Here is a 27,334-nt window from a genome sequence, read left to right on the forward strand (position 1 = left end):
ATGCTACCAAAACTACATTTAGTGGGGTGAGCAGCACTAGAAACACCAGCATGAATGGAAATATTTCCTTTTGTGACTCTCAGCAACACAAGCCACTTTTAGAGTGAGGCAGCAGGATGAACTCACACTTATTAGACACCAGGGAATTCACTGAGGTGAACATCCCCCCTGGTAACACCTACGTGTCTGCACAGGGACCTGCAGCGTGGGCTCTCTGCTGTCTCATAACGCGGCAAATCCAACTGAAGCACTCTTTATGGCTGGGATGTTCATAACATTTGTGTGTGCTCCCTGGTGTCTAGTGCAGGCTGAGGTTTCATTGCATCCCTTAATAAAAAACCTCCCTAAACACCATTCTAACTTGAGGGCTGTTTTGACCAAAATTGCAGCAGCCCCACAAATTTGAGATGAAAAACCAAACTGAAAGAAAGGACAAGACCAGGCAATGGACTTAGTGAACTGTCAGTGATGGAAGGAGGATCAGATGGACAGACTGACTTTAAAGCTTCCCTTCATTAGGAAATTAGAAAAATCATGGGTTAACTTTCAACAATGAATGTTATTCCCAAGCAGAGTGAGGCAGCTGATATTCTGCCACGCAGGCACATGTTTCTCTGTGCTTCATCATTTACTGAATTAATAATCAAATGCTTTGAAAAGAGAAGGAAAAAAAAACCCAGAGAAACAGGAGGCTGCAGCTCTCAAGTGTTCTTTCTCATCAGCCTGCTCAAAGACCAAGCCAGATTTACCAGAGCCTGCATTGCTGCTCTCCCTCCAGCCCCTCCCCAGCTCACAGCTGCACCTGGAACTGGTCTGGGGGACATTTTTCCTTCCTCCTGTAGCCAAAACAACCAGCAGGGATGGTTAGACCAGGTGGACAGAGCCCTGTTTCCATCCAGCCTGGCCTGGGGCACAGGAGGAGGAAAATTTGTGAGACTCCTTGCCTGAGGACACAGATGGAGGATCTTATGGAGGAGCCATGCCCAGCACCAAAGGAGCCAGGCAAACAGCATTTACCAGGTCACAGGCACTAAATAGCCCAGCAAAGTCATGCTCACTTGTGAAGCAAGAAAGAAAAACTCACATTCCTGTATTTACAGCCATTTACAGAAGTGTCCAGGACAGGGTCATTCCCAGTGATGACTCTGAGGAAGTCCAAGTGAAGAGATCCATGGCACAGAGACTCATGGATAGCTCACACACAAGTCAAAAAATATCTCCAAGCCTCAGAAGCTGCATTGCTGGAGCTGTGGATAACACTCAGGCAGAGAGCATGGCTTGCCTGTGATAAGCCAGGATGACAACCCAGTGGAAATGTAAAAATAATTTAATGAATAAGTATATTTAGATTTATAATCCCACAGCAGCTTTATTTATAGAGATGCCAATCACTTTTACACAGATATAAAACTGGCTGGCAGAATGCCTCAGACTATATCCAGAAACCCATCTGTAACAAATCTAAGCTGTGATATCCCTGCATACACTTGGCCAAACAATAAGGCTGATGCCAGTCATCCTCACTGTGAATGTGCAGATGGGCCAAGGGGGGCTTGCCAAGCCTTCCCCACAGCCAGAAATGGGTGAATTCCCCTATCACCTACTGGAAACTGGTTGGGAAAAGGACCAGGTGAAGGAAAACCAGTCTCCATCTGGGCTGTGTGGACTGCAACACCAACACAATGCTGGATGGAGAACAAGCCTGCATCCAGCTGGCTGCAGGTGAACCTCCTTCAGAACCTTCCGTCACTGAAGTGGGGAGCTGAAAGCAAGGTGAAAAACCCCATGGAGCTCTGCAGCACCTTTAAAAGGTGGGGGCATTAAAGAAGAGCTCTTGGGTATGGTTTTTTTTTGATTTATCGTTCAAGACACAAAGCTGGGACAGAAGAAGATGAAGGAGAAATTAACTGAAATTAACTGAAAGTCATCACTTGGCTCAATCTCAAAGCAGATGAGGATTTCTGGTGATCCTTGCCCAGGATCTGACAACTTTATCTAAGCCTGCAGATGTCAAGGGGAGAGGCTGCTGTGGATTTCCACAGGGCTGGTGACCACCTGGAAAACTGAAAAGTCACAACTAATTCACGAGAAACAAAGAAAAACCTGCTCTTCATCCCAGTGGGCCTTCTGGGGACTTGCTGTCCCAAAAATGGGGCAAAATAGGGATGGCTCCATGTCAAATACAGACTGTGGGTAACTGCAATTCATCCATAATGGTTTCAGTATAGTGGCAAATGCCAAGGTGGAAAAGGTTACCCTGGAATATTACTTTGAACAGCTGTGGGAACAAACCCAGCATTAATTTTCAACACTTATTCAGCAAATTATTTGAATAAACTGAGGAAGACTCGTGCACACATTCTGAGAGCATTATTTGGTAGATTTTTGCCTCTGCTCCTGAGAAAATTTATGACAAAACAACTCCCAGCAAAGACATTCACTTTCCAGACCAATGAGCGTATTCAGCTACCCTTGGGGACAAGGTAACCTCTCAAGATCCCTTCCAGCACAATTTTAGTGCCATTTTACACCACAAACTATTTTCACACTGGCATTTGCTCTGATTTATCCCTGAAAATAAGTTTGTCTAAAAGAAAAACTGGTGGAAAGAAAAAAACAGAAACCCTACAGCACTTTTCTCGCTCAAGGACAAATCAAAGTAAAACAACCAAGCACAGAGCTAAGGCATCCTCGATCCAAATGTTTTCCAAAACATTTCCAAATGTTCCCCAAAGCTTCCAGATGAAGCTTTCATAACCAGGCTGCAACCCCTCCAAAGCCTGGGGCATTGGGCCTGGCATCATGGTGTGCTGCAGCAGAGACACCAAGGACATGGCTGGGGGTGACTTTGCCAATGACACACCTGCCAAAACACACCCCAGAGCCCTGCACGCAAAACAGAGAGTTTCAGAGGAAAACTGCCTCTGCTTCTTCCACAGGGCATACTCCAGTGTGACAGAGGAGCTGTGGGGGCTTTCAGGAGGAGTCAGCCTCTCTGTACTGAGCACTGCTGAGGCCACAGCTCAAGTGCTGCGTCCAGTTCTGGGCCCCTCACAACAGGAAGGACATTGAGGTGTCCAGAGAAGGGAAAGGAGATGGAGAGGGGTCTGGAGAGCAAGTCTGATGAGGATCAGCTGGGAGGGCTCAGCCTGGAGAACAGGAGGCTCAGTGGGGACCTTCTCACTCTAACTCCCTGACATGAGGGTACGGCCAGGTTGGGGTCAGGCTCAGCTCCCAGGGAACAGGGGCAGGACAAAAGGACATGGCCTGAAGCTGTGTCAGGAGAGGTTCAGGCTGGACCTCAGGAGGAATTTCTTCACTGAAAGGGTTGTTAAGCATTGGGACAGAGTGCCCAGGGCAGTGGTGGAGTCACCATCCCTGGAGGTGTTCAAGGAACAACAGCATGTGGCACTCAGGGCTGTGGTTTGGTTGACAAGGTGGCGTTTGATCAAAGACTGGACTCAAAGATCTTGGGAGGGCTTATCCAACTTTAATGGTTCTATAAATACATGTGGCCAGATGTCCTCACCTTCTCAACAGGCTTTTGAGTTTATTCCAAGAAAATTAGGAAGATCCTTCCCTGCCTCTCTTTTGGAATTACAAAAATATGTAAATAATAAAAGAATTCAGTAAAATAATAAAAAAAAAAAACTTGAGAACCTACTTATGGAATGGTAAGGAGAGGAAATTTTCTACTCTCAAGCTAAAAATGCTGAAGTTCTGTCCACACACCATCAAAGGTGGATGTTTATGGTTATTTAAACAGAGAAAACTCAGGCAGTTGTGGGAGATGCTGGTCTGAGCAGCTGACCACAGGCACAGCAGCCAGAGGATGAGCACTGAGGTGTCAGCAGGGCTCAGCTGCAGGGACCGACCCCTCTGGCACACAGCTGGTGCCCATCCTCATCCCACTGCTGACATCCCAAACTTCCATTGGAAACAGCGCCTGCAAAGCTGGGTCTGAGTCCTCCAAAGCCCAAAGCTCATCCCCACCTCTTCCAACATGCTCCTGGGCACAATCAGAGCCCCTCCTACCAACTGTACATGGGCTTTTGTAGAGTAGGAAAAAAAAAAAAAAAAGAGCCTTTCTTGAGGATGATAAAGTCTAGACACTACAATATATTTTCCAGCTGATGCAGCAAACCCAAAAAGCCCTGCCTTGATCTCGGACTGTCACGATCAAAGCCATCATCCCATCCAGAGCCCTTCTGAAACTTTAGCTTCCAAATGTGCAAGCTATTTTTAAAATCTAAACCAGGCCAAGCCTCTTGTTTGGAGTTTTACGAGGAAAACGGGGTGTGCTCCTCCCAAAGCCTCCCCCACACAGCTGGGAGTGGCTGGTGGGCACACGGTGGAGGGGCAGAGCAGAGCAGGCAGCCCCATGGCTGGGGACACCTCAGTGGCACCTGGTGGCCACCATCTCCTTGCATGGGGGGACACAGCTGAACCCCCCAGGATGGCTCTGGTGCGGGGAATATTCCCCATCCTTGACTGAGACAGTTTTTTGGAGACCAAACATGGTTTGCATCCCCATCCTCAGGATCTGTGCCTGCCTTTGGCACCCTCCATCACTGAGTGTGTTACTCTGGAGACAAAAGAAAAATATCTTGAGATACTTTCATTTTCTACAGAAATTAAATAAAATTAAGGAATTTCCTTTACTAGGAATTTACTTTACCAAGTAGCAGGATGATCAAGTGCACAAATAACACCCAGCTCTGCACCAAGGTACAGCCAGGGAAATAAGGTACTCAAAATCATTCTCCAGGCTCTTGGAGCAGGTTTTTCAGCTGGCTGAAAGGAAAGAAAAAATACACAGTCCTGCAAAAGAACAGGAAAGCCAAAGAGGCATCAACTTCTGCTTTAAGTGGGATGGTGGAAGACCAGTGAGCTCATCCCAGAGCAGCTGGTGCTGTGTGATGAGCACAGAGCTCCTGGCATGCTGTGGCCTCTGTGGGAGAGGGAACCTGTGGTCAGTCCCAATCACCAAAGCTCACGGTGTCCAGACTGGAAGAAAAAAACCAAAGGATGGATGGTCTGGAATGATGAGGAGCTTGGAGAGAACTTTGAAAAGCTTTATGAAAGCAGGTGACCACCAAGCTTTCCCATATCCTAAGGCAGACTTTTGGGGATATTCTTCAGAGAAGGAGACAGGAGGTGGCTGACACTGCAGGAAGAAGAGAGCAACACAGAGCATTCACATGCTCCAAAGCTATTTAAAATCCAAATGAGGCTCCCTAGTGAGCACTTAATTTAGCTAAGCAACTTCCAAAGCATCAGGCAAATGAGCCACATCATCTCCTCTTCCTCCCAGCATCCTCTCCATCCTCTATCATCTCCCTTCCCCTCCACGCTTCCACCAGCTCTGCTCCTCCTCCCCAGCTCTCCCTGTGCCCAAACCCAGCAGATCTGTGAAAGGCCCAGTGAAACAGGCAGGGACACACGGGTGGGATGGGGATTAGAGACCTGCCAGCCCTCCAGCAGCCCTCCCTGTGCCAGGCAGCAGCACTGGCTGCGCTGCACATCACACACTCCCAGTGCTTCAGGAGGTGTTGTCTGAGCTGCCACCAGCTTTCCAGCTGGGCAAACATCAAGGAACAAATCAGGCTGACAGGCTTTCTTAGGAGTATTTCCATCAAGCAGGACTTTTCCCACTGCACACACACCGGAGCAGACAGAGCAAAGGGCACCGGCAACGCGCTGCTGACTGGGACAGCCTCACACCACTCCCAGAGGGGACAGGGGATTTTCCAGGGGATCTGTCTCTCCAAATTGTCACTCTGAAGCTGGGGCAGGATGTGGGATCATGCCCAGCTTCAGCTCTGCCACAACAGAGTCCAACTCACGCCCCATCACTCGTCTCTACTCTTCCCAACAAACGCAGAGAGAAGATGGACTTCAACCTCAACCTGCACACAAACAATTCTCCCTGAAGCCACCAAAGCCCTGCAGATCCCTTTGGTGCCACCTTGTCCCCTCCAGGCCCCTTCCCTTTCATGAGCTTCTCCCAGGAAGAACAAAGCCCAGCTGCACACCTGTATCTCTAGGAAAGGCTAACACAAAGCTACCAACCTCAAAAATTTATGCTCCTCTCACACAGGGAAGCAGAGAAACTGATGGCAAAGGCTGTTTCTGGATTCAAAAGTATCTAAATCCATCAGGGAAGCAGCATGCACCCCAAACCCTCACTCCCAGGGTTTGCACAGGGGACATAATAAATGAGGCAGCAAAGGCAGCTGACAAGGCAGCACCTCAGAATCCAACTTCTACCACACCAGCTCAGGCAGAAAGAGAAAGCAAACAGAAGAAAGCAAATTGTTCAGCCCCACACTGCCATCAGAACAGGGCCACCCACGTGCTCTTGGTGACAAACACTGAAGGGAAAATATCCCACAATCCACTCAGGCTCCAGGCACAAACCAGGGCTGGTTCAGCACCTCACAGCTCTCCCTGTGAGGCTCCCCAGCCATCTCACCCTCCTCTGCAATGACCTCCTGAGCCTTTCTCATCTCCTGTGCTAGAGGTGGGAAATGTGTGCATTAACAGCCCCCCTTCCCAATCCAAACATGGCAAACAGGCTGAAAAACAGCTAATTCCCAATCCTGCCAAACTTACAGTGGTGACTTATTCCCACACAGAGCTGTGATTTTTATAAGGGATACCACTGGGTTAAGGAGTCAAAGCCATAACTGTACGAGTGAAAGCAAAAGCCTTTCATTCCTGTAAGGTCTATTTTTTCCCCCCTGCTCCTGAAATGACAGGGAGCAACACAGCTCCTGCCAGTTTAGTGGGGTCAAGGCTTGGCTGGGAGCAGCCTCATTAAAGTGGCTGGGTGTTCAGTGCCAGCCCAAACACTCAGTCCTCTGATCCCCACATGACGGGCTGGGAACCACCACAGGCAGCTCACAATTAAACCCGTGACAATCAGGAAAAATCCGTACAGCCCTCCCCCAAGCTGAATCCACCACCACCATCCCCACCCTCCCTGCTTTCATTTATTTATTTATTTGTTTACTTACATAAGCCTCATGGCAGATAACTTGGAGGAAATCGGATGCTTTAATGATTAAGCCACACTTAGGCAGCCCTCTGGGAGATAAATACACCCTTTGGTAACCCTGCAACAGAAACAGAAGGTACAAACAGACAGTAACTAATTATTCTGATTAAATCTTGGAAGACCTGAAATACCCGACTGCAGCAGAACAAAGCCAGCGTGCGCTGCTCGTAAAAAAAAATAAATAAAAAATAATAATAAGTCACACCCTTTTTTTGAAAGAATTCACCCAAATAAACCTCAAGTGCTTCTGTGCTGTGTTTGTTTGTGTGTTTTGTTTCTTAAGGTCTAGGCAGCTGATAGGAAATCTCTGCCATGCCCTGGAGGGATCCCGACGCCTTCAGCTAAAATTAGACTTCAAGGGAAGGGGGAAGGCGGCGTCTCCAACCCACCACGCACTCCAGGAGAGGAGTGTGGGGGTTTCTCCTCCTTTCCCATCGAAACCAAACACAGAGGGCTTTGGGGATGAAAAGAAGTTCAGGAAAATAAACAAATAAGGTGCACTCTGAAGGAGAAAGGTGGGGACAGCGGGTCTGCCCCACTGCTAGGTGTGGGCAGGTGGGGAGGCAGCTGAGTCACCAGGAAAGGGCAGGATGCAATGGGATGCTCAATGCAGCACTGAGAGGAACCTGCAAAGCCCACCAGCAGCCCATCCACCAGTGTGGGTATGGAGAAAGGCACCTGCTTTGTTGGTGCCCAAGGCAGCCGTGCCAGGAGCCTGTTACAGTCAATGCTGCAAACCAGGACGAGGGGATGTGCTCAGCAGACATTCCCGTGCTCTCCTTGCCTTGGAGGAAAACCAGAATTCCCCTCCACCCCTCCCCAGCACACTAAATGCCAGTGGAGCTCAGGGGAATATTTAATCTCAAACCTCAGCAATCAATCAGTTCACCCTCATGCATGAGAAAGAGTCACAGCGGTAAGCACCAAATCCCATTTCCATCCAGCAATAGGATGCTTTAATTATGCACAAAACACTTCCCTTTTAACATAAATCCTGAAGAGATCCAGGCAGCCCCCAGGTTATGGGTGGGGAAGGACATGGTGATGGGGAAGGGGTGGAAGAAAGGGAGGAGAAGCCATTATGGCAATTATTTAAAATGACAACATTCTATGGCTGCTCCATTGTTTGACCTTGTGTTCGCTGTCCCAGGGGATGTGCAACAAGCCCAACAAGAAGCCCCTACAGCTTCCAGGAGCTGCATCTGCTTCTTTCCAACACACCAGCAAGCATGTGGGAAAGAGGGCATGGAAGATGCAAGATGGGCACACGTGGAATGGACTGCCCAGGCTGTGTGACACAAATCACAGCAATGGAGCCTCTCCACTGGTGCTGCCAGACTTACCCCAAAGCCTGCTCACTTCTAAAGGAGCCTTCCTAGCTGGGTCTGAGCAGGTTTGGGATCACTCCCTGTTACTTCCAAGTGCAAGAACCATCAGGACCATCACACAGCTGCCAGTGCAACAGGTAGGCAGCTGTGAAATTCATCCCTCCTTTGTCCAACCAGACCAGTACTGAGGAGCCCAGCTCACAAACGGCCATGCTGAAATATATACATATTGTTTTTAAATATAAACACATGCACAGACTTTTCTGATGTATAGGAACAAAAGAGGGGACACCCTGCTGAAACCCCATGTGCAGCTGCAGCGCTCTCACAGCGCTGGAGGAAATGAGAAGCAGAGAGCAGGCACACACCCGCTTGCCACGGCGTGTTTTGGCTCTGGGAACGTTTCTGGGTCCTCCAGCTTGAGCTCTGACCTCCAAGAGATGGAAAATGGTTTCAGTGCTGCTCTGGAGGAGAAGTGGAGGGGTCCCTGGGGGCTCAGCCAGGCAGGTGGAGCAGGATGAGAGGTGGGGTGGGATCCAGGTGCTCACAGGGACAGCTGAGCCAGTCTGTGCCCCACCAGTTCAGAGGCTTTCAAAACACCCATTGTGCACAGGAATAGGTCAGGAACAACCCCAAACCCCAGTGCACAGCAGAAAGCAAGGTCCCCTCATCCAGCCATGACCACAGTGCTCAGATAAAGCAAGGGAAACAAGCTCAGGACTGGGGGGAGTTGGGGGTACCTCAGACTTCTCAATGTGTTTCTGAACCCTCTTTTCCCAGGCAGATCCAGTGGCAGGCTTTGCAAACACATGTGCATTGCTTCCAAGGGGCTCATAAAAGCAGCTTTTGGGAGGGGAGGTGGTGCAGAGCAATGGGAATTTTTCAATTCTTCTTGAGAGGAAGCATCGCTCAGAGATGTGGAAGGAAAACCTACCTGTAACCCAGATTTCTGCACTGTGGTCTCTTCAAAGGCGAATGATCCCAGCCCTCCCTGTTTTTTATTGGCTTCAATTTCCCCAAGATCTGTAACATCAGGAAATGGTTGGCACAATGGACTAAGCCCTCAAACTCCACACACAGGGAAACCATTGCTTTTACCCCTGCCTGAACTCTCCAGCCCACACCACGAGGTGCACAATAATTAACAGGGATCAGGCACCATCAGATGCCGGCAGCATGTTCCCAGAGGATCCAGCTGTATCCTCATCCTCTCCCAAAGAGCAGGACTTGGCAGTGCAATTCAGGACAGAGATACTCTGTGCAGTATCTAGAGCAAATTAAACCTCCCAGGCACAGCAGCAAGCATGGATTTATTGATTCATGGAAAACGTCCTTATACATCACTTCATTCAGATCAACGGGACAAGACAAAACCAGGACTCTCCTCAGCAGTGAGAGGCTGCACTGCAGCCCTTTCAGTCACACATTCCAGCAGAAATCACTCTTTCAGAGCAGACATTTCTTACATTTCAGACATTCTTACATTTTTTGGGGGCCTGGCAGAGTGCAACACAGGGGCCAGTGCAGATCTGTGTCACATCTCACCTGGTCCCCACCTCTCTGCCCCACAGCATGCAGAACCAATGGGTGATTTTTGCAAGAAAAAAACTGCTTGACATCATTTTCACAGCTGCAGAAACTCCATCCACACCTGCTGCTGGCTTACACAGGGCTGCAGCCACCAGGTGGGATGGGACACAGAGGCTGCTGCCCCCAACAGCTTCCCAAACACTGCCCCAGCCACTCCTCTGGGGTCTGCTCACTGTGGGACAGGGAAGGGGGACTGTCACCCTCACGAGATGTGGCACAGATCCATCAGGATCTCTTGTGCATTGTCCTCCTCCAACCCTGTGAGCAAACATTAGGAGTGTTTGCTCTGAAAGTGACTTCTCCTACAGGATGGGGCTCCCAAACACTGCAGCTTGCTGATCTTATCTGCTTTTCTTGCCACTGACGGCTTAATGTGCTTTCATCAAGCTCAAACTCCCTTCAGGGCTACCTGTGCTCTGCATTCAGGATGCTGAGCCAAGGTTAAGGCCACTTTCTGCAAATGTTTGTTCCAGTAGCCAAATGCAGCTCGAATATAAACAAACATCCAGATGTCCCCATGCCTCGTTCAGGACTGCATGCACCTGGCTTTGGCTTCCAGGCATGGGCTGAAGAGCTGCTGGATGCCACTTTATAGATTCCTGATGAAAAGGCAAGAGGAGCATTCCCATTCCCCAGCACAAAACGTTTCCCCAGATTTCATGCACGTGCAGCATTTCCCTGCACACCCATCAGCCAAAGCAGGGTCAGGCACTGCCCTTCCACCATGGGTTCAGCAGCAGCCCTGCTCCCAAACTGCCTCTTTTGCTAATCACAGCTCAAAAAGCAGCACTGACAGAAGGACACAGACTCAAGCTGCACCAAGGGAAATACAGGTTGGATATTAAGAAAAAGCTTTTACAGAAAGGGTGATAAAGTTCTGGAATGGCTGCCCAGGGAGGTGGAGTGCCCATCCCTGGGTGTGTTTAACAAAGCCTGGATGTGGCACTGGGTGCCAGGGTTGAGTTGAGGTGTTGGGGATGGGTTGGACTCGATGGTCCAGAAGGTCTCTTCCAAACCAGTGATTCTGTGGTTCTGTGACCCGGTGATTCTGTGAATTCTGTGACAATGCTACTCCACAGCTCCAAATCACTGCCCGTGCTCTCTGTCCTCTTCATGTTCCCTCCCAGCTCTGACAATCAGCGCACCACTCAGAGCACCAGCTGAGTCACTGGAGGCTGCTGGATGCATTTCCCATGGAAGCCATCCAGGCTTTTCCTGGCATCCTGGGAGGGAGGAGCAGCAGAGTGTGAAGGGCTGGCACGGAGGTGGGTAAGAGGGTTAAATCCAGCTGCTCAGAGATAAGCTGGTTACACACCAGGGCAGCAAATGGGGGAATAGAGGTTTGCCAGCCTGCAGCAAATACCTGCACAAGGCATTTGCATGGCTGACACCGGGTATTTAACTCAGAAATTGCCAATATTAGAGAGCCTGAAGCCACATTTCACCCAAGCTCTCCTGCTGTTGAACTGCTTTCCTGGCTCCTCTGAAGCAAGACTGAGGGCTGAAAAAATTAAGTGACTCCTGGCTTTGAGGCCAGCATGGCAGGGAAGATGCAGCAGCAAATTTACCTGTTGTTGTGACCTTCTGGTCTTTCAAGGCCAAACCAGAAGAGTCTGAGATGCTGTCACACAGAAGAGTCTGAGATGCTGTCACACAGGACAAACCTCAGGAGATAAAGCAGCCAAAACTCACCCAGCAGCTCTGGCAGAGCACCCCAAAGACAGAATGGCATCCTCCACCACACAGCTTTTGTGTATTGTGTGCCTAATCCCAGGAACACACATTGCCAGGTGGCACCTTTGGACTGACACATTAAATTTCACCACGGGCCTTTAATTTCCTTTTTGCCTTCCAAGACTAAAACTTCTCCCAATTGCTGCTCAAGCTGACCAACAGCTTTTTATTTTCATTTGCATCCAAAAATACAGAACTGCTGCTTCTGGGAATCATGCAAAGATGGAGAGGGACCTTTTCTCTGTCCTGAAGCCACCAGCCATGCCCAGGCAGGTGCAGCTCAGCCACCAAACTCCAAAACCTGTCAGACAATGGAAAGCTTATGGCTATGCTGGAATTCCTTGTGCTTCCAAAACCTGCATCACATGAAACTCTGGAGCTGGAACCCTTCACAGAGATGCCCATCCAGCATCCCACACTTTGGCCCTGGTCCAGATACAGGTAAGCAGAGTTTCAGCCCCAATCCTGCTCTTCCCTTTGCTCCATCTGGAGGCAGCCACCTGCATCCCTTGTTAGTGTGATTTCCATAATCAAAAAGGGAGTTAGCCTCCATAACCACAACCCAAAGGTATATTTAGCTCAACTGCAAGACAAAGGAGATCATGTCCACCACAGATTCCATTAGCTGAGCCTGTTTACGCCAGGAGCTCCCGTCTGCCATGCACAGCAGCTCCCATGGATTTATTTTATTCCCAGCTCCACACTTCAGTGGTCCCCCATGGAGGAACAGACCTGTTCCACAAAAGCTCAGAAAAGTAAAGAGGTGGAAGAATGGGTCCAACAGGTTTCCAAAGCCTTGGGCAGGACAGAGTCTCTCCCAAGGGTTTGTGTCATCTGTCTAGAGCCTGGAGCCACGGCATGGGATGAGTGCAGGAACCCACATGGGGCTGCACCTCCTTCAGCCCACAGTGAGGATGAGGATGACGACAGGGAACCCTGGGGGACCCCCTGAAACCACCCCAGAGCCCAGCTCCAGTGTGTCCCCTGCACCCCAGCACAGTACAGGAGGACAAGGACAATTCCCTCATGATCTGCAGGACCCTTCCCTCAGATCTGCCTCCCAGGAAAAGACTCATTTCTCCTGCCTCATTTCCATGGATATAATTTCATCCCCCACCTCCTGTGCAGCGCTCTCACGCAACCCAAAGACGCAGCCAAAGCCGTGGTTATTTTTACATTTTCCTCCCAGGAGATGGTATCTCCACAGGGCAGGGCTGCCATGCCTCATCAGATCAGTGCACCAAACTGCCTCAGCCCCACGACAGCACGATGAAGTCGGGGGGACACTCTGCCACCAGGTATTTTTCTGTCTCACTAGCATCAAAACTCAGCAGCTTTTCAGTCAAGAGCATCCCAAGAAAGCAAAACAGCATCAGCCCTGGAGGTTTTTCCAGTTCCTCTCTTCATAACTCCCACCCAAGCACTGAAACCATCTTCCAGCCATCCCAGTTTTAGATTTTTCTGAGGCTTTTGCAGTCTTCATGGAACACTTGCTTCATCCACACCCAGATCTTTGTGGACTGAGGATTCCCAAATTTCCCCAGCACAGAAAGTGACTGGGTTTGGCCATGCCTTGATGTCAAGGTCCACAGCACGACCTCCTTGATGTGGCATATGGGCTTCAGCAAAGCATTCCATGTCTTTAATCCCACCTCTCTTACTGGGCACTTTTACACTGGGAGAAGAAAAAAAGCAACACTTCCATGAATAAACCAAGAGCTTTTGGAATTTAGGGAGTGGGGAGACGGAGAGCAAAATTCTAGGCATGCAGGGGAAAGCTGGTTTGTGCTTTTTGTGCTTTCCCGTCCCTAGGAGAGTTCCAAGGGTGGTCTGCAGCATGTTGCAGCACATCTGCAGCAGCTACACCCTGCAAGTTCACCCAGTGTTTTTCTTTTCCCTGAGATCACTCTTGCCATCATTTGTCCCCTGACAGCAAAGCCAGGCATGCAGGGAAGAAGAAGGCATCACCTGCGCATGGCTTATCTGCAGCTGCTTTACAAATAAAAGTGATCATAATGAACATTCACACCTAGAAGAAATCCCAGCGCCCTTCCCCCTCCTACACCTCCCAAAGCAGAGCGCAGATCCAGCTGCTCTGCAAGCTTATCTGGATGCAGAAACAGTCTGGGACAGAGATAGAAGGGCTCCCTGAAGGCACAGCTTATTAAAGGCATCTTTCCTTAATCAGCTCTCTTCAAAAACACCGCACTGAAGCGCCGTTCCCGGACTGGTTTTCATCACAGCAGCACCAAACACCCCCAGCCTGGCGAGGTCCTGTGTCCCCCTGGAAAGCCACACGGCTTTTCCAGCCTAAAAAGCAACTTAAGACCAGGCAGATACACCCAAGCCAAGGCACAAGGAGCTCCCAAACACACCCCAGGGATGTCACAGCAATGAAGTCCATGGGATGCTCCCTTTTTATCCAGCAGCTTTTCCCACCAACCCCACTCCTGCTTCCACAGGGGATTGCACACTTGCAGTCCAACCCTGCTAATCCCAGGTTTCAAGAAGCAGAGCCACAAAACAACCACACAAAGAGGCAGCAGCTCGCACGCATCCCGGGAACCTCCCTGCAGCCAACGCCTCTGTGTTTATCCAACACTCCATCTCCACTCGTTCAGCTGTTTCCATCCCACCCTGCTATTAATGGATGCACAAGGAGGTTGGGAGAGGCGTTGGACAAAAATCTCATTTAGAGATCAAGACAAGCTTAATTGGTTTCCAGCCAGACCTGCACAAAGATGGGTTACTCCACAAATACAGTTGCTAATCTGCCCATTATACTCCCTAAGCTCCCACCCACAAAGAAAAAGAAAATAAAGCAAAGATGCACAAAGGAATGCAGGATTTTGAGCGTGTTACCTCCAGCTAGGAACACATCACGAGTGGTGAATTCTACAAGAACAAGCCCTCTGCTTTTCTCTGAAGGAAAAGGATAACCAAGCAGTAAACAAAATAACAACAAAAAGACCTAACATAGATTAAATCTGCATTTTCCACAGGCAATCCCCAGCTATTCTTAAAGAGCATTTCCAGCAGCTATTGTTTCTGTGGGCAGGGGAAAAGCTTACACGGCCAAGGAGACGTCATGTCACAAGTGACAGAGTGGAAAGGATGGGGAACCTCGTGATTAAAAAGCACAGGACTGAAACCCTGGAGAGCTGAATTCACTTCCGAACTTGGCTGTAAAAAAAAAAATAAAATTAAATTCGCGAATTTCCTGTGTGATCACATCCTAGATGATTTATTCAAAGCCTGGTGTTGAAAAGCCAAGGGAGGGGGAAGGAAGCAGGAGGAGGAAAGGGAAGACACGGTCCTGTGGGCTTTTAATGAGCTTGGGGTTAGAGCAGCACTGGCAAGCTGAATACAGAACACTCATCTGTATTGGGCACTGCATGACCTGGAGCTGCTGCTGGGAAAGCACTGAGCATCCCACAGGCTCAGGTGAGAGCTGCCCTGCTGCTGTGCCCACGGGCTCACATCCCACAGGCTCAGGTGAGAGCTGCCCTGCTGCTCTGCCCATGGGCTCACATCCTCACATCCCACAGGCTTCTGTAACGCTGCACTCCCAACACAAACACAGCCACGTGCAAAATGGAAAGCCTGGGGATGGTTTCCCCTTCTGGAAAATTTAGAGAATTTAGAACCAAGAACATAAAGCTGTTCCCTGAACACGGCGTGTTACAAACCAGACACAGCCCAGCCCCAGCACTGCGGGGCAGCTGCAGCAGCAGCACAGGTAGAGAGAGGCAGGTGATGAAAGGGTCCTTTGGTTACACCCTTCTCCCCCTGTGCAGCAGCCCAGGACTCCCAGCTCCAGCTGAGAGAGAAGGGCTGTTTGTTTTCCTGAAAGGCAGCCAGTTCTGCTGGGTGGGAAGCACTGCACCCAGGGGAGAGCTGAGCTGCAATGGATCCTCTGGCAGCACAGAGCCACAAACAGGGCCAGCACCACAAAGGATGGGGGTCCTGTGCTTGGGACCTTTACAGACACGTCCCCTGAGCTCCAGAGCACCTCTGCAGGGTGAGTTCAGAACAGTGCAGAGAGACAGTAAGGGGTTTTTCCAAGGTCTTCAGCCACAATGGGTGAGCACAAATCCAAGGCTTGGTGCGAACAGCAGCCCAGGCTCTGGCACTGGACAAGAGCTTCCAGGCATGGAGATATGGGGTTGGTGCTGTCCCAAAACGCTGCTGTGGGAAACTCGGGGTGAACAGATTCAAACTTTTCCTTTCAGCAGCGAGACAAGCTGTAATTAGCAGCACTGAGTCCGTCCCAGGGGCTGGATAAGGACATTCCCGTGACAGATCTGACAAGGCGACTGTTGGATTTGTTTTCCTTGGCTTTTTTCCCCTCTGGAAAAATGAGCACCCATTTTTCACAGGTCTTTTTTCCCCCACTCTGTGTTGCCTGCAGTCAGTTTCCCAGAGTAAGGGCATACATTTCAGAGCACACTGTCACAGCCCATTACCACAGCTGGAGCTGGGTCTTGCCATCCCCAAGGGATGGGTCCCTCCTTAATTATCCCACACCTCACAGCATACTGGGGATGCCAGACCCCAAAGACACAGTCTGTTTGACTTTTCAAAATGATAAACACAGTCCAAACCACAAGGCAAAGGTAAAATAAAAACGTGAACATGAGGCAACTGAGCTACAGCTGCGAGACACATCATCGCCACTGTCTCACACGTCTCTCACCTAGCTCAGCCTCATCCCCAGAGCAAAACCAACAAAGCTTCCTGTGATGCAACTACAAGCAATCCTTTGGAAATCAATCCAGAGAATTTTGAGGCTAAAGTCTCTCTTTACTGTCTTTTTCTCATGATGAAAGCTGTCATGCTATAGAATGGCTTGAAAAGCCTGGATGTAAGGTTAAGTCCTAGTGTGCCAGCTAAAGGAATGGCACAATTTCATGACTAGGTAACCCAAATCACAGCCTGTCACACATCACTGCAGTTTGAACACAGCTATGACCACCACTGCATCAATTAAGAACTGACAAATTTTGCTGAATCTGCTAAGTGGAAGCGCAATATTTAATACATAAGTAAATGGGGGAAAAAATGAGCATAAAGGCTCAATTCCAGCCTCAGCCCCAAAAGCAGAACTGACTGTAGGGATTACAATATTTAGCATGCCCCAAAAACTTTCCTCTACATCCTTCTGCTCCATGTGATGGACAGGGATTTCTCGTGCCTCCAGAGCCACCAGCTACTTGACACGCAATTTGCCAGCAGCACTCTCCATGGAAAAATAGATGGAGCTTGTAAATGGATCCAGGTGGTCCCCAAAAAGGTTCCAGTCTCTTAGCAGGGTGTCTCCAAAACGGGACAAGGAGGTGACACACTGAGGTCTGAAAACCAATCTGCCAGAGCTGGAGAGCTTTGGTAAGCAAATGGCTTGCGTAAGGTTTCTGTCAGAACACCCATTTGAAGCGCTGGCACTGTAAACAAGGTTGCTCCAGAGGCACCTGGGATTAGCTCTGTTCAAACAGTCCTTGGCATGACTTACCAGACAGCCCAGGAACAGATCTGCAAGTTCAGCTTTTCTCCTGCCTGACGCTCACCCAGCACCTCAGAACAACAGGAGAGCTCCAACAGCCTTAACCCTGCTGCCTCCTACATGGAGTTAGAGACAGGGATGGGCACGGCAGGAGCCCTGTGCTTGCTCACAGGACTCAGTGGAAGAAGAAAACCCAAGGAGGCAGCACTGTGGGGCTGCTTTCTCCCTGTGTTGCAGGATTCAATCCAACACCAAGCTGGGCACACGAGTGTCCCCCTGCAGAAGCACAGCAGCTGAAAGCAATGCACGGGACACGCAGGGGAATGGTGCCAAGCCAGACAGGGCAGCTGGAAAACACCAGGCAGCCTAAAGGCTTGCCCTGACATCAAGGCACAGAGCAGCCTCTCTTCCCTGCGCTGGGCACACAAGCCAAGACGCTCCTCGTGCCTCGGGGGCACAGGCAAGGAGAGCTCAGCCCATGGAGCGCCCTTGGCGTGCGACTCCTGGGGAAGCCAGGCACGACAGGGCACCCACCTTCCCTGGCACAGCTCCCCCAGCCTCAGCCCTGCCAAGAGGGTGCTGTGGTTTCCAGGAGCAGCACGAAACAACAGGAACACGAAGGATGACTGGAGTCACGGCAGGGAAAGCTTTGCACAAACACATTTACAGCGGCTCCCATCCACACAGGCATCCTTGAAGGAAACAGCTGCACCGGAGCACAGCTGACACAGACTCTCCACGATGGGAGGTGAGTTCACAGCTCCTCCAAGCACCATTCATTAAGTTGATGCTGAGGCCAAGCAAATAACAAGCACTCAAAAAACTACAAAAAAACCCACCAAAAAACACATAAAAAACACACAAAAAATCCCCGAAAAAACAAACAACAACAACCAAAAAAAAAAACAAAAAGGAAAAACAACAACCCAAAAAAAAATCACCTCATGGCAAGGTAAAAGTTAAATGGATGTGCAGCTCCAGAAAGCCACCTCAGAAAGGTCTGGAAAAAAGAAAAACACCCAGGAGCAGCAGCAGGGCAGACCCACCATGGACTGAACTCTATGTCACATAATACATCACAGACAGAAAACATCCTCCTGCGCTGCCTCCATGGCCATGCCACAGCAAACAATTAATCCTGATTGTTTGGGGTGGGGGAAATGGTCTCTGGACTGTTCCTCCATCCTCCTCCTGCTCCCTGTTGGTGCTGGGAGGAAAGCCTGCCAACAGAGTTTGCCTGTAACAGGCACCAAGCTGCTAGAAAATCACCTGAGCAGCATAAAACATCTTTCCACACCCCCCTGTAACACAATGCACTCTCCTTCTCACACCTCAGACCTGAGTGGCTGCAGATCCCACCCCTGAACGATGCCCCTCTACATCCCCCATTTTCATACTCCAGGTTTTTTTTATTGTAATGAAATAAATTCATTTTAAAATAAAATTAATTTATTTAAAACAAATTTTTAAAAATTAAATTTAATTTTTAAATTAAAAATTTTAAAATCCCCTCCCAGCCCAAGTGGCGCAAAGCTGGCTCCCAGGTGCAGAGCACAGCCCTGCCCTGCAGCCTCACTGTATGGACAGTTGTGCTCCTGCCCAAAAACAGTGTGAGGACTTCCCTGCTTGGTGCCAATCTGCCCTCAAACGCTCAAAAAAACCTCTGAGGATGCTCTGCTCACTAAGATTTGAGACAAGCTGATCCTCACTCCTGCGAAGCACTGGAGGAACCCACACCCTGCAGAGCCTTCCCAAAAGCTGCCAAGCTCCGTAGCTCAGTTTTGCATATTGGTACAGAGCCCAGCTGCTGGTGTTTCACACACCACCCCCCAGAGCCTGCCTCTGAATGGCACAATTCTGAATCGCTTCCTCCTGCCATGCTGCCCCAAGGCAGGAGAGCTGCCAGCGGCCCTGCCCATCGCCAGGGAAACAGGATGAAAGCCCCATGAGAAACAGGAGCAGCAGGGAGCAAGGAGCACCAGGAGACCCCACTGCGCTCCCCCAGGGATGGGCACAGCTCAGGTGGATTAACTGGGTCCTTCCCCTCTCTTTATCCCACCATCTCTGGCTGTTGCCAAGTTGTTTTGAGCTCTGGCACGGCTGCTTTCCACGCAGGGCCTGCACAAAGGCGATGTGCAGAATTCCTGGCAGCAGCCCAAACCCAGAGGTCGGTAATTGGGTCACTGGGTTCAGCTTCCGAAAACCATTCCTCCAGGAGGTGTGGTGAGCACAGGCACGGTCACAGACAGAGCTGGACACTCCCGCAGCTCCTCCACCACACCCTGCACACCTCATTTCATTACCTCTCATAAAGCACTCGGTGACACAGGGACAGGGCAGCCTGGACAGGGAGAGCCCAGGCTCCGGGAGGGAGCCGTGATTCAGGTGAGCAGCACGTAGCTGAAAGCACAACATCGCTATGCACTGCTCAGCCCCAGGAATGCAGAAGGGAAACATGAAGCCACTTGTCTGGCACGGCAAATAATCCTTCAATCATCCAGCAGCCAGGCCCTGCCGGGAGCTCAGGGTTGGGAAAGAGAGGAGAGGATGTCTCCAGCCATCAGCTCTCACCAACCGCGCCACCAGGCGCTGCTGCGCCTCCTCCCAGCCTGCAAGCAGGCTCCAAACACAAAAATAAAAATCCAAGCAAGGGGCAGGTACTGCAGGAAGAGAAGAGGTTTGAAGAGCAATGTTAGAAGAGCTTTGAAGAGCAGCATTGCTTTGAAACGCAACATTAGCACTCATCAGCACTGGCATGGTGAGCAGCTAGCTGGTGTCAGGGGGCCTGTTGCTGATTCCCTGACTTCTGAGACTCTGGCTGGGCCCTCCCAGGGGTTCCCCTGTCAGGGCAGACCCTCCTGGAGTGGTCTTTTGTCAGGAATGAAAGACCCAGTGGATTGTTTTGGTCTTCAGGTTCTTGTTTATTATTATCTAGAGTTTTGCACGCTGTCCGCACCAGGCTCAGCACACTGGAAAAGCACTGCAAAAATGGCCAACAATCTTTCATTACAACATCTTTTAACGCTAAACTATCCAATCAGGAACCTTGATTATTTCCCTTTATCCTTATTTCCCTTTTAACCCAATAACTGATCCCCAAGAGCCCACAATGCAGACTTTTCCACCCAATTACAAAATGCCACCCAAACCCAAAAAGAAGAAGGAAGAAGCAGCATGAAGAAGCAGCCCAGGATGACACCCTGTGCCCTCCATCTTGCTTCCATCCACAACGTAATAAAAATCCCAAACACTAAATTTCCCACCTAACTGATACATCTACACTACTCTCTATAATCTATTTCACAATTTTGTGGATTCCAGTCTATTCTGGACTTTGTCCATGAATGAGGGTCAAAGCCAGTGTTTCCCTGGGGGTCAGGACACCCCAGAGCAGACAGGGCAATAAATATTCCCAGGTTTCCACAAACTGGTGGATAAGAACACACCCATCCAACACCGCCCTTCCAGTGGGTCACAGCAATGTTTTGAACGCAGTTTTTCTCAAGGCAACTCAGGCATGAGGAGAAGAACATGGAGAAACCTTCTGAGTCACGGTCACACTGAGTCACCAGCGAGTGCCTCTAGGCTGGGCCACCCCATCCAGTTTGGCTGACTCAGGAAGGGACCATGAGCAGCCTCGTCTCCCAGGCGTTCCAGGCAGCACAAACCTCCTCCATGTCCCACATTTACAATAAACTGCCCCCAAAAGGCTGGGGGTGAACACAGGAGGGAGCATGAACAGGATGGGGTAATCAGAGACTCGTGTGAGGGCACAGAGGTTGCTCCAGACCTGGGAACAGCATGGGACAGATGCCCTTGGGAATGACCCCACCCAACCCCACCATGAGGAAAACACAGGCCAGATGTTCAGACAACTTCAGGCATTAATTTGGTTAATTTGCTGTAATTCAGGTGGCTGGTGCTCAGGCCACACCAATCACGAAACAAAGTGCTGTCAGCTCAGATCCTGAAACTCTTCAGTCAACTAACCACGTCCTTACAGTGTGCCAGGGCCATTTCCCTCATTTCCATCTCCTCTGGTTTTCTTCTCAGTGGCCACAAAGATCTGAAAGCTTTATGACTCACTGAGCTGAGATTTTCTGTGCTACCCCAGAACTCCTGGTTCCTCAGTGAATGCCAGAATGCTATGACATGCCTCAAGGACAGAATATACCAAAAGCAAATGGTCTCCTGAGAGGGCAGGAGGGTTAAGTAGGCACCAGCACAGCTTTTCTCCCAATTAAGGAAGAAAGAAAAGAAGAATCAAAGGCAAACAGCAAATTACAACATGTATCTGGCAAGGGGCTGTGGAGCCTCTAATTTTTGCATTAAATATAAAGTTGGAAATCATAGAATCACAGAATGGTTTGGGTTGGAATGGACCCTAAAGACCATCTGGTTCCAGCCCCCTTCCCCTAGTTTAGGTTGCTCAAAGAATATGTCATGAAGGGTGAGGGAACTAATGCAATACTCAGAAGAGCTTCTGCTGGAATATTTAATGACTTTCCAACCCTTAACTAGCTGTTTCTCTCATCCCCTAGTATGCTAAATACACAGAGCAAGTAAATCTATGTGATTTAGCATCTAAATTAACCAACACACAAGTCAGGATCAGGCATTCAGTATTTCTGCCCCAATTTACAGCCCTTTGCTCAGACCAGCTCCTTTTTTTTTCCAGCATGGCACTGACATCTGTTGTGTTGCATGAGTAAATAGCACATATATGATTAAGAGAAGGGGGAAAAAGAGAGAGGGGGGAAAAATCAATGTGGACATGACTTGAATTTTACAGCATTTAGCTGCCACGACTTGCAAATAAACAGCTGTCCCAGCAGGTCCATGCAAGCTTAACAGCACAGCAGTAACACACAAGGTTTTTCTTCCCCTTTAAAAGGGTTTTGCTTATATAAAAAAAGTATATTTTTATAAGAAAATAAATTGCAGGTTGAAGAATCATAGTTAGGTCACACTCAATTCCAGCAGAACAAGCACATCCTGCTTCACATGGCTTCACCAGTCACTCCACAGCAGTGGCAGCTTTCTGAAGCCAAGTTAAGATATTTAATTACCAGCATCAAGTCAGAAACCAAAGCGTCCAACAAAATCCTCATTTGTGAGCGAAGGCTGCAGAAATGTCGCTGAGCAGGCTTTGGCAATCTGCAAAGCTGACAGCTGGATGCCCTGGCTTATCGACTGCTAGAGCACAGGCGGAAAAAAGCTCTGAATAGTTGCAGTGCCGAGCAAGCCTTCAAGGCAGCCCTGCCAGCCTCTTAAAAAGGCTCACAGAAATAGGCTGGCTTCATTTATTAATACTTCAGAGATAAAAGTGGCCGTGTAGGAGCAGCTCAGTGGGTGTCTGTGCAGCAGGAGGATGGGCAGACCACCAGCTCTGGGTGGTGCATCTGTCAGGATCCCCATGCAACACATTCAGGTTTTAAATGCACCAAGTGCAACCTGGGCTGCTCCAAGCGCATCATCGGCTTTTAGGGACGGACCCAGCAGGGATTCCCAGCACCCCGGGGATCCCCAGTTTCCAGGGATGGAAGCTTCAAAGCAGGAAGATGGAGCGAGAGGAGCCATGCTGCTGGCTGGCTGACAGAGAAAATTTTTGGGAAGCTCAGCTGCCCAACATCTCCATGTCCCCACTGCCTTGGGCTCCTCAGCTGGGACCTGACAGCGCGGGAAAACGTGGAGGAAGGAACCAAAACAAAGCAGAGAAGCAAAGGGAGATAACCACGATCCAGTCAGACCAGCTGTCCCCCAGGTCCCGCCAGTCCTCACCGGAGGAGCCCGCCCGCCGTGGCTGTCCTTTCCTGCTCCCTCCTGCACCCCTGCCACAAACAAAGGGTCAGATAAGGAGCCAGCTCAGGTCAAGACCGGTTCGACTCCGTTTCAAGCCCAGGGGAGCGGATTCAGCGCTGATTTTACACCTCACCCATCCTGTTTGCCTCCCCAGGGCAGAGGCCAGCGCACGGAGCAGGGTGCACGCCTGGCTGGCTGGACCCAAAAATCCCAGGGCCGTGTCAGAGCACCAGGGGCAGAGCCACTCACCAGCTGAGCCAGGGCCAGGAAGTGTCACCGCTTCCTCCTGTCCCTGTGTCACACAGCACTGGGCGTCCAGAGATCATGGACTTTGGCTTTTGCTTCCTGCTCCTGTCAGAGCAGAGGCAGGTCCCGGCATATGGCCATGGGGAGAGCAGGGTGAGTCACTCATTAATCGAGGAACAGCAAGGTGGATGCCTGACCCGCAGGGTTTGGGGGGAAATGCACGCCAAAACAAACTCCAGCGCTCGTGGAAAAAGGTCCAGATGCTGCAGGACACCTCTGTTCCTAATGGGACTCAAAGAGGGGCAGGCAGGGAATGCCGATAGCTCTGGAATACGTTGGTTTTGGCAAGGGAGGATAAGAGGTTGCACTACAGCTGACCACTGAGGTATTAATACACAGCAACACTTGATTTTGTACTCAGTATCAGAATCAACCTCTAGAGAGGGGAAAAAAAGGAAATTGCTGGCTTCTCCCTCTCCGTGCCGCCGGGAGAAGCTGCCTGGCTGTACAATGCCGGGCATCTGCAGTGCTCAGGCCTGGTCAGAACCACCAGGGCAGCCTGTGCCAAGGGCTGCCCTCTCCCCAGCAGGGAAATGTATTGATCTGACATGGATTCCAAGTCCCCTGGACAAGGGGACTTGGCTGCACCCCGTGATCTTCCACCTGCCTCAGGTTTCCACAGGGAGCTCCCCATCCCCAGTTTGGCAGCACAGTCCTGTCGATTCACGTGGCTTTTGTCAGGAGGCACATTATCGTCACATTATCATCCGTCTTTGCCTTAAATTAACCTTGATCACTTAAAGATGCAGACTGTTTCACACCAGCACTAATGCAGGAGGCAGCGTGGTGTGAAAGCCATGAGCATTGCAGACCCCAAGGACCAAACCCCACTGTTCACACTGAAGAATTCGGGACAAGCAAAAGACCAGGATCCAACACAAACATCGCACACCAATGGCAGAGGGTGCCAACCTTCAAGGCTCCACACAGCAAGGGCATTGTCCCTCTTCCAGGTGGACCCCTGACCGGAATCCTCCCTCCCAGAATTTTCGGGCGGGTACAGCCAGCGACAGACCCGAGCTCCCCACCTGTGCCACACACCTGCCTGTAGCCAAGCCACAGCCCCACACCGGCACATGCCACAATCCTACTCCCACCCCAGCTCCCACATCAAAGCATCGGCTGGACAAGAGCACGCCTGCAGCAAAACGTGTGACACCAGCACCAGAGGCTCGGCACACACACACCATGGCGCAGCCCCAAACTGCTGTAGGAGCCTGAGGCCCCCCAAAGCCCGCGGGAGCCCCATCGGTGGGGGGGTCACATCGGTGGTGTGGGAGTCGCCGCAGGGGCGGGAGCCGCCGTGCCAGCCGGCGCCGGGGCTGCAGCAGCCTCCGGAGGCGTTACCATGGAGAAGGCAGCGCAGCAGCAGCATCCCGCATCCCACGCCCCCGCGTGGGCGCCCCCTGCCCGGCACCGCCCGGGACACGGGACACGCCGGGGGACACGCCGAGCTCCGGGGCGCCGGCAGCGGGGCGGGCGCCGCGGGGCCCGGGGCTCCCCTCAGGGCAACAGCTCCACGCAGCGCCCGGGGCGGGGTGGGACGCGGGCTCGCCGCCCTCCGCACGGCGGGGAAAAGGCAGAAAAGCGCCGGCCCCGCTGCCGGCGTTCCCGACCCCCTCCCCAGCAACCGCGGGCTACGGAGAAGGGCAACGCGCTCCGCCGAACCGAGAGGGGAGGAGCGCCGAGGGGCTCGGAGGACTCACCGCAGCGCGGCCGCCGTGCCTGCCGGGGCGGAGGGCTCGCTGCCCGCGGTCCGCCCGCCGTGCCTGCCGGGGCGGAGGGCTCGCTGTTGCCGGTCCGCCCGCCGTTCCTGCCGGGGCGGAGGGCTCGCTGTTGCCGGTCCGCCCGCCGTTCCTGCCGGGGCGGAGGGCTCGCTGCCCGCCGTACCTGCCGGCGCGGCGCTGCGCTGCGCGGCGCGGAGCCCGCCCGGCCCCTGCCCACAATGGGCCGCGCCCGCCCCGCCCGGCGCGCTGGCGTCAGCGCCCGCCCGCCGCCGGCCCTGCGAGCGAGTGACGCGCGGGGCGGGGGCTCCGCCGCCGGGGCTGCCCTGCCGCGGGTACCGCACCACCGGAGGGTCTGCCGGGGGTACCGCACCGAGGGTGCCGTACTGGGGATGCTGCAAAGGCTGTACGGCACCGGGGGCACCGCACCAAGGGCACCGCACCGGGACACCGCTCCGGGACGCTCCGCTGCGGGCCCCGCGCTGCCCGTGCTGCAGAGGAGGGTCCCGCTCTCGCTCCCGCCGAAGATAAAGTTTCAGCCGGCTGGCGAACACGGACACGCGGGTTCTGTGTCGCAGCTGCCTCGGCAGAGGCCTCCCAAGATGCGGCGGGCTCCGCTTGGATTTAAGAAATCAATTTTCCAGCGGTTCCCATTTCACGTGAATTGGATACACGGTTGGGTTCCCGCATGCATGGGAATAACCTCGCTGCATGAGATGGCAGAAGGAGCGGTTTGTGTTCTTGGTGCAAAGCAAAACTCAGATGAAATTAATAGCGTGGAACATTGTACCTTAAGTAGCCTTCTTTTTTTTTTTTTTTTTGAGAAGAGGTCAAGCTATTTACATCTTGAATAATTTTTTTTTTCTTTCATGGCAACAACTATATGGGAAGGTCTGAAAGGCAGGAAGGGATTTGCTGTGATTGTGTTTCATATGGAGTTTGCACTGCACAAAAATTGATGCAGGGACAAAGGAAAAGCCAGTGTTGGGAAAGTAAAGAAAGAGCATCCATAGAGTTGATAACAAAATGTGGAGTAAAATTAACAGAGTCACAAAAGGGCTTGGGTTGGAAGGGACCTTCAAGATCATCTCATTCCAACCCTCCTGTCATGGGCAGGGGCAGCTTCCACTAGACCAGGTTCTCACTGGCCTTTTCCATCTGTGCCTTAGCTTTCTTGACCCCATCCTTAAACATCAAAATCTGTACTCTTCCTGGGTCACCTGTCCCTGAGCATTTGCTTCTCACTCCTCAGTTTGAGGAGCAGGTCTCTGCTCGGCTATGCTGGCCTCCAGCCTGCCTTGCTTTAATTCTTGCCCATTGGGTGTTGAAGCACATGGGAGGCAGCAATCACAGAGGCAGTTTTGGAACAAAAGGTGTCAAGTGCAGGTTTTCTGGAGCAGCAAACCCAAGGATGGTGTTGTGAAACTGGTGGGATAAAGAGGATAAACATCTGTACCCAGGCACAGGTTTTGGCAAAAGGAATTATAGCTCACAAAATCTACCACAGTCCTTGATGCAGCCAAATATGTGGTGGGAAAACAGAGATCTAATGGAGATAAGAGATATTGATTTCCTAAAGGCTCTGACAAAATCCTTCATCAAAAGATATTGAGGGGAGTAAGGAGCCATGAAAAAAGCCTTAGTGGTTTTTAGGCAGAAGCCACAAAGGCCAGACTGGGGTGGTGAGTGTGCACTGGAGCTATGAGATGGGGAGTTTCACAGAGATCTGAGCAGGGTCTGTGCTCAGCATCTTCATCAGTGATGTAGCGGTGGGGGTGGGTGGGGACATGGTGGTGGCTTCTGGTGACACTGAGCTGCTTGGAAAGGCCAATGGCACCAAACCACAGCGAGACCTCGGGATGCTCAGTGACAAAATGACAGCTGAAATTCTCTGGAGACAAATGTAAGTGACGAGCCTCACAGGGAGCACTCCTAACATCATGCAAATGGCAACGGGCTCTGAACTGACTGCAGCCCCTCAGGAAAAGGATCCTGGGTTATAACAAGGAATTTGATGAAAGCATCAACTCATTGCTGAGCAGCAGTCAAGAAAGCAAATAGATGGATAGGAGTTAATGAGGAAAAAGTGCTGTACAAATTCCTGGTTTGCTCTCCTCTTGAATGCTGTGAGCAGCTGTGGCCTCTGTTCTCACCAAAGAACTAGTGATCAAAGATAGGGAGTATTTTTCACTGAGGTAAAGGGTTAGGCCAGGACTATTCAATCCAGTATTTCTATACAAGCCCCAGGCTCAGGAAGTCCTGGAGCTGCGTGCAGCCTGCTGAGGGCTTG

The 27,334-nt window shown here is 51.1% G+C and overlaps 1 protein-coding gene across 2 annotated transcripts in view; it reads right to left on the reverse strand.

Annotated features, from left to right (window-relative positions):
* DAAM1 (dishevelled associated activator of morphogenesis 1) overlaps nucleotides 1–25,082 on the reverse strand; it is a 94,224-nt gene extending 69,142 nt beyond the window's left edge. For both annotated transcript variants that reach the window (XM_058025771.1, XM_058025769.1), the window contains exons 1-2: nucleotides 25,027–25,082; nucleotides 7,020–7,118 (exon numbers count right to left, since the gene is read on the reverse strand). The gene's annotated coding sequence lies outside the window, so the exon portion shown is untranslated. The remainder of the gene's footprint in view (nucleotides 1–7,019; nucleotides 7,119–25,026) is intronic.
* Nucleotides 25,083–27,334: the final 2,252 nt, after the last annotated feature.

Source organism: Melospiza georgiana, chromosome 6 (assembly GCF_028018845.1).
Source record: "Melospiza georgiana isolate bMelGeo1 chromosome 6, bMelGeo1.pri, whole genome shotgun sequence".
Classification (NCBI taxonomy): Eukaryota; Metazoa; Chordata; class Aves; order Passeriformes; family Passerellidae; genus Melospiza; species Melospiza georgiana.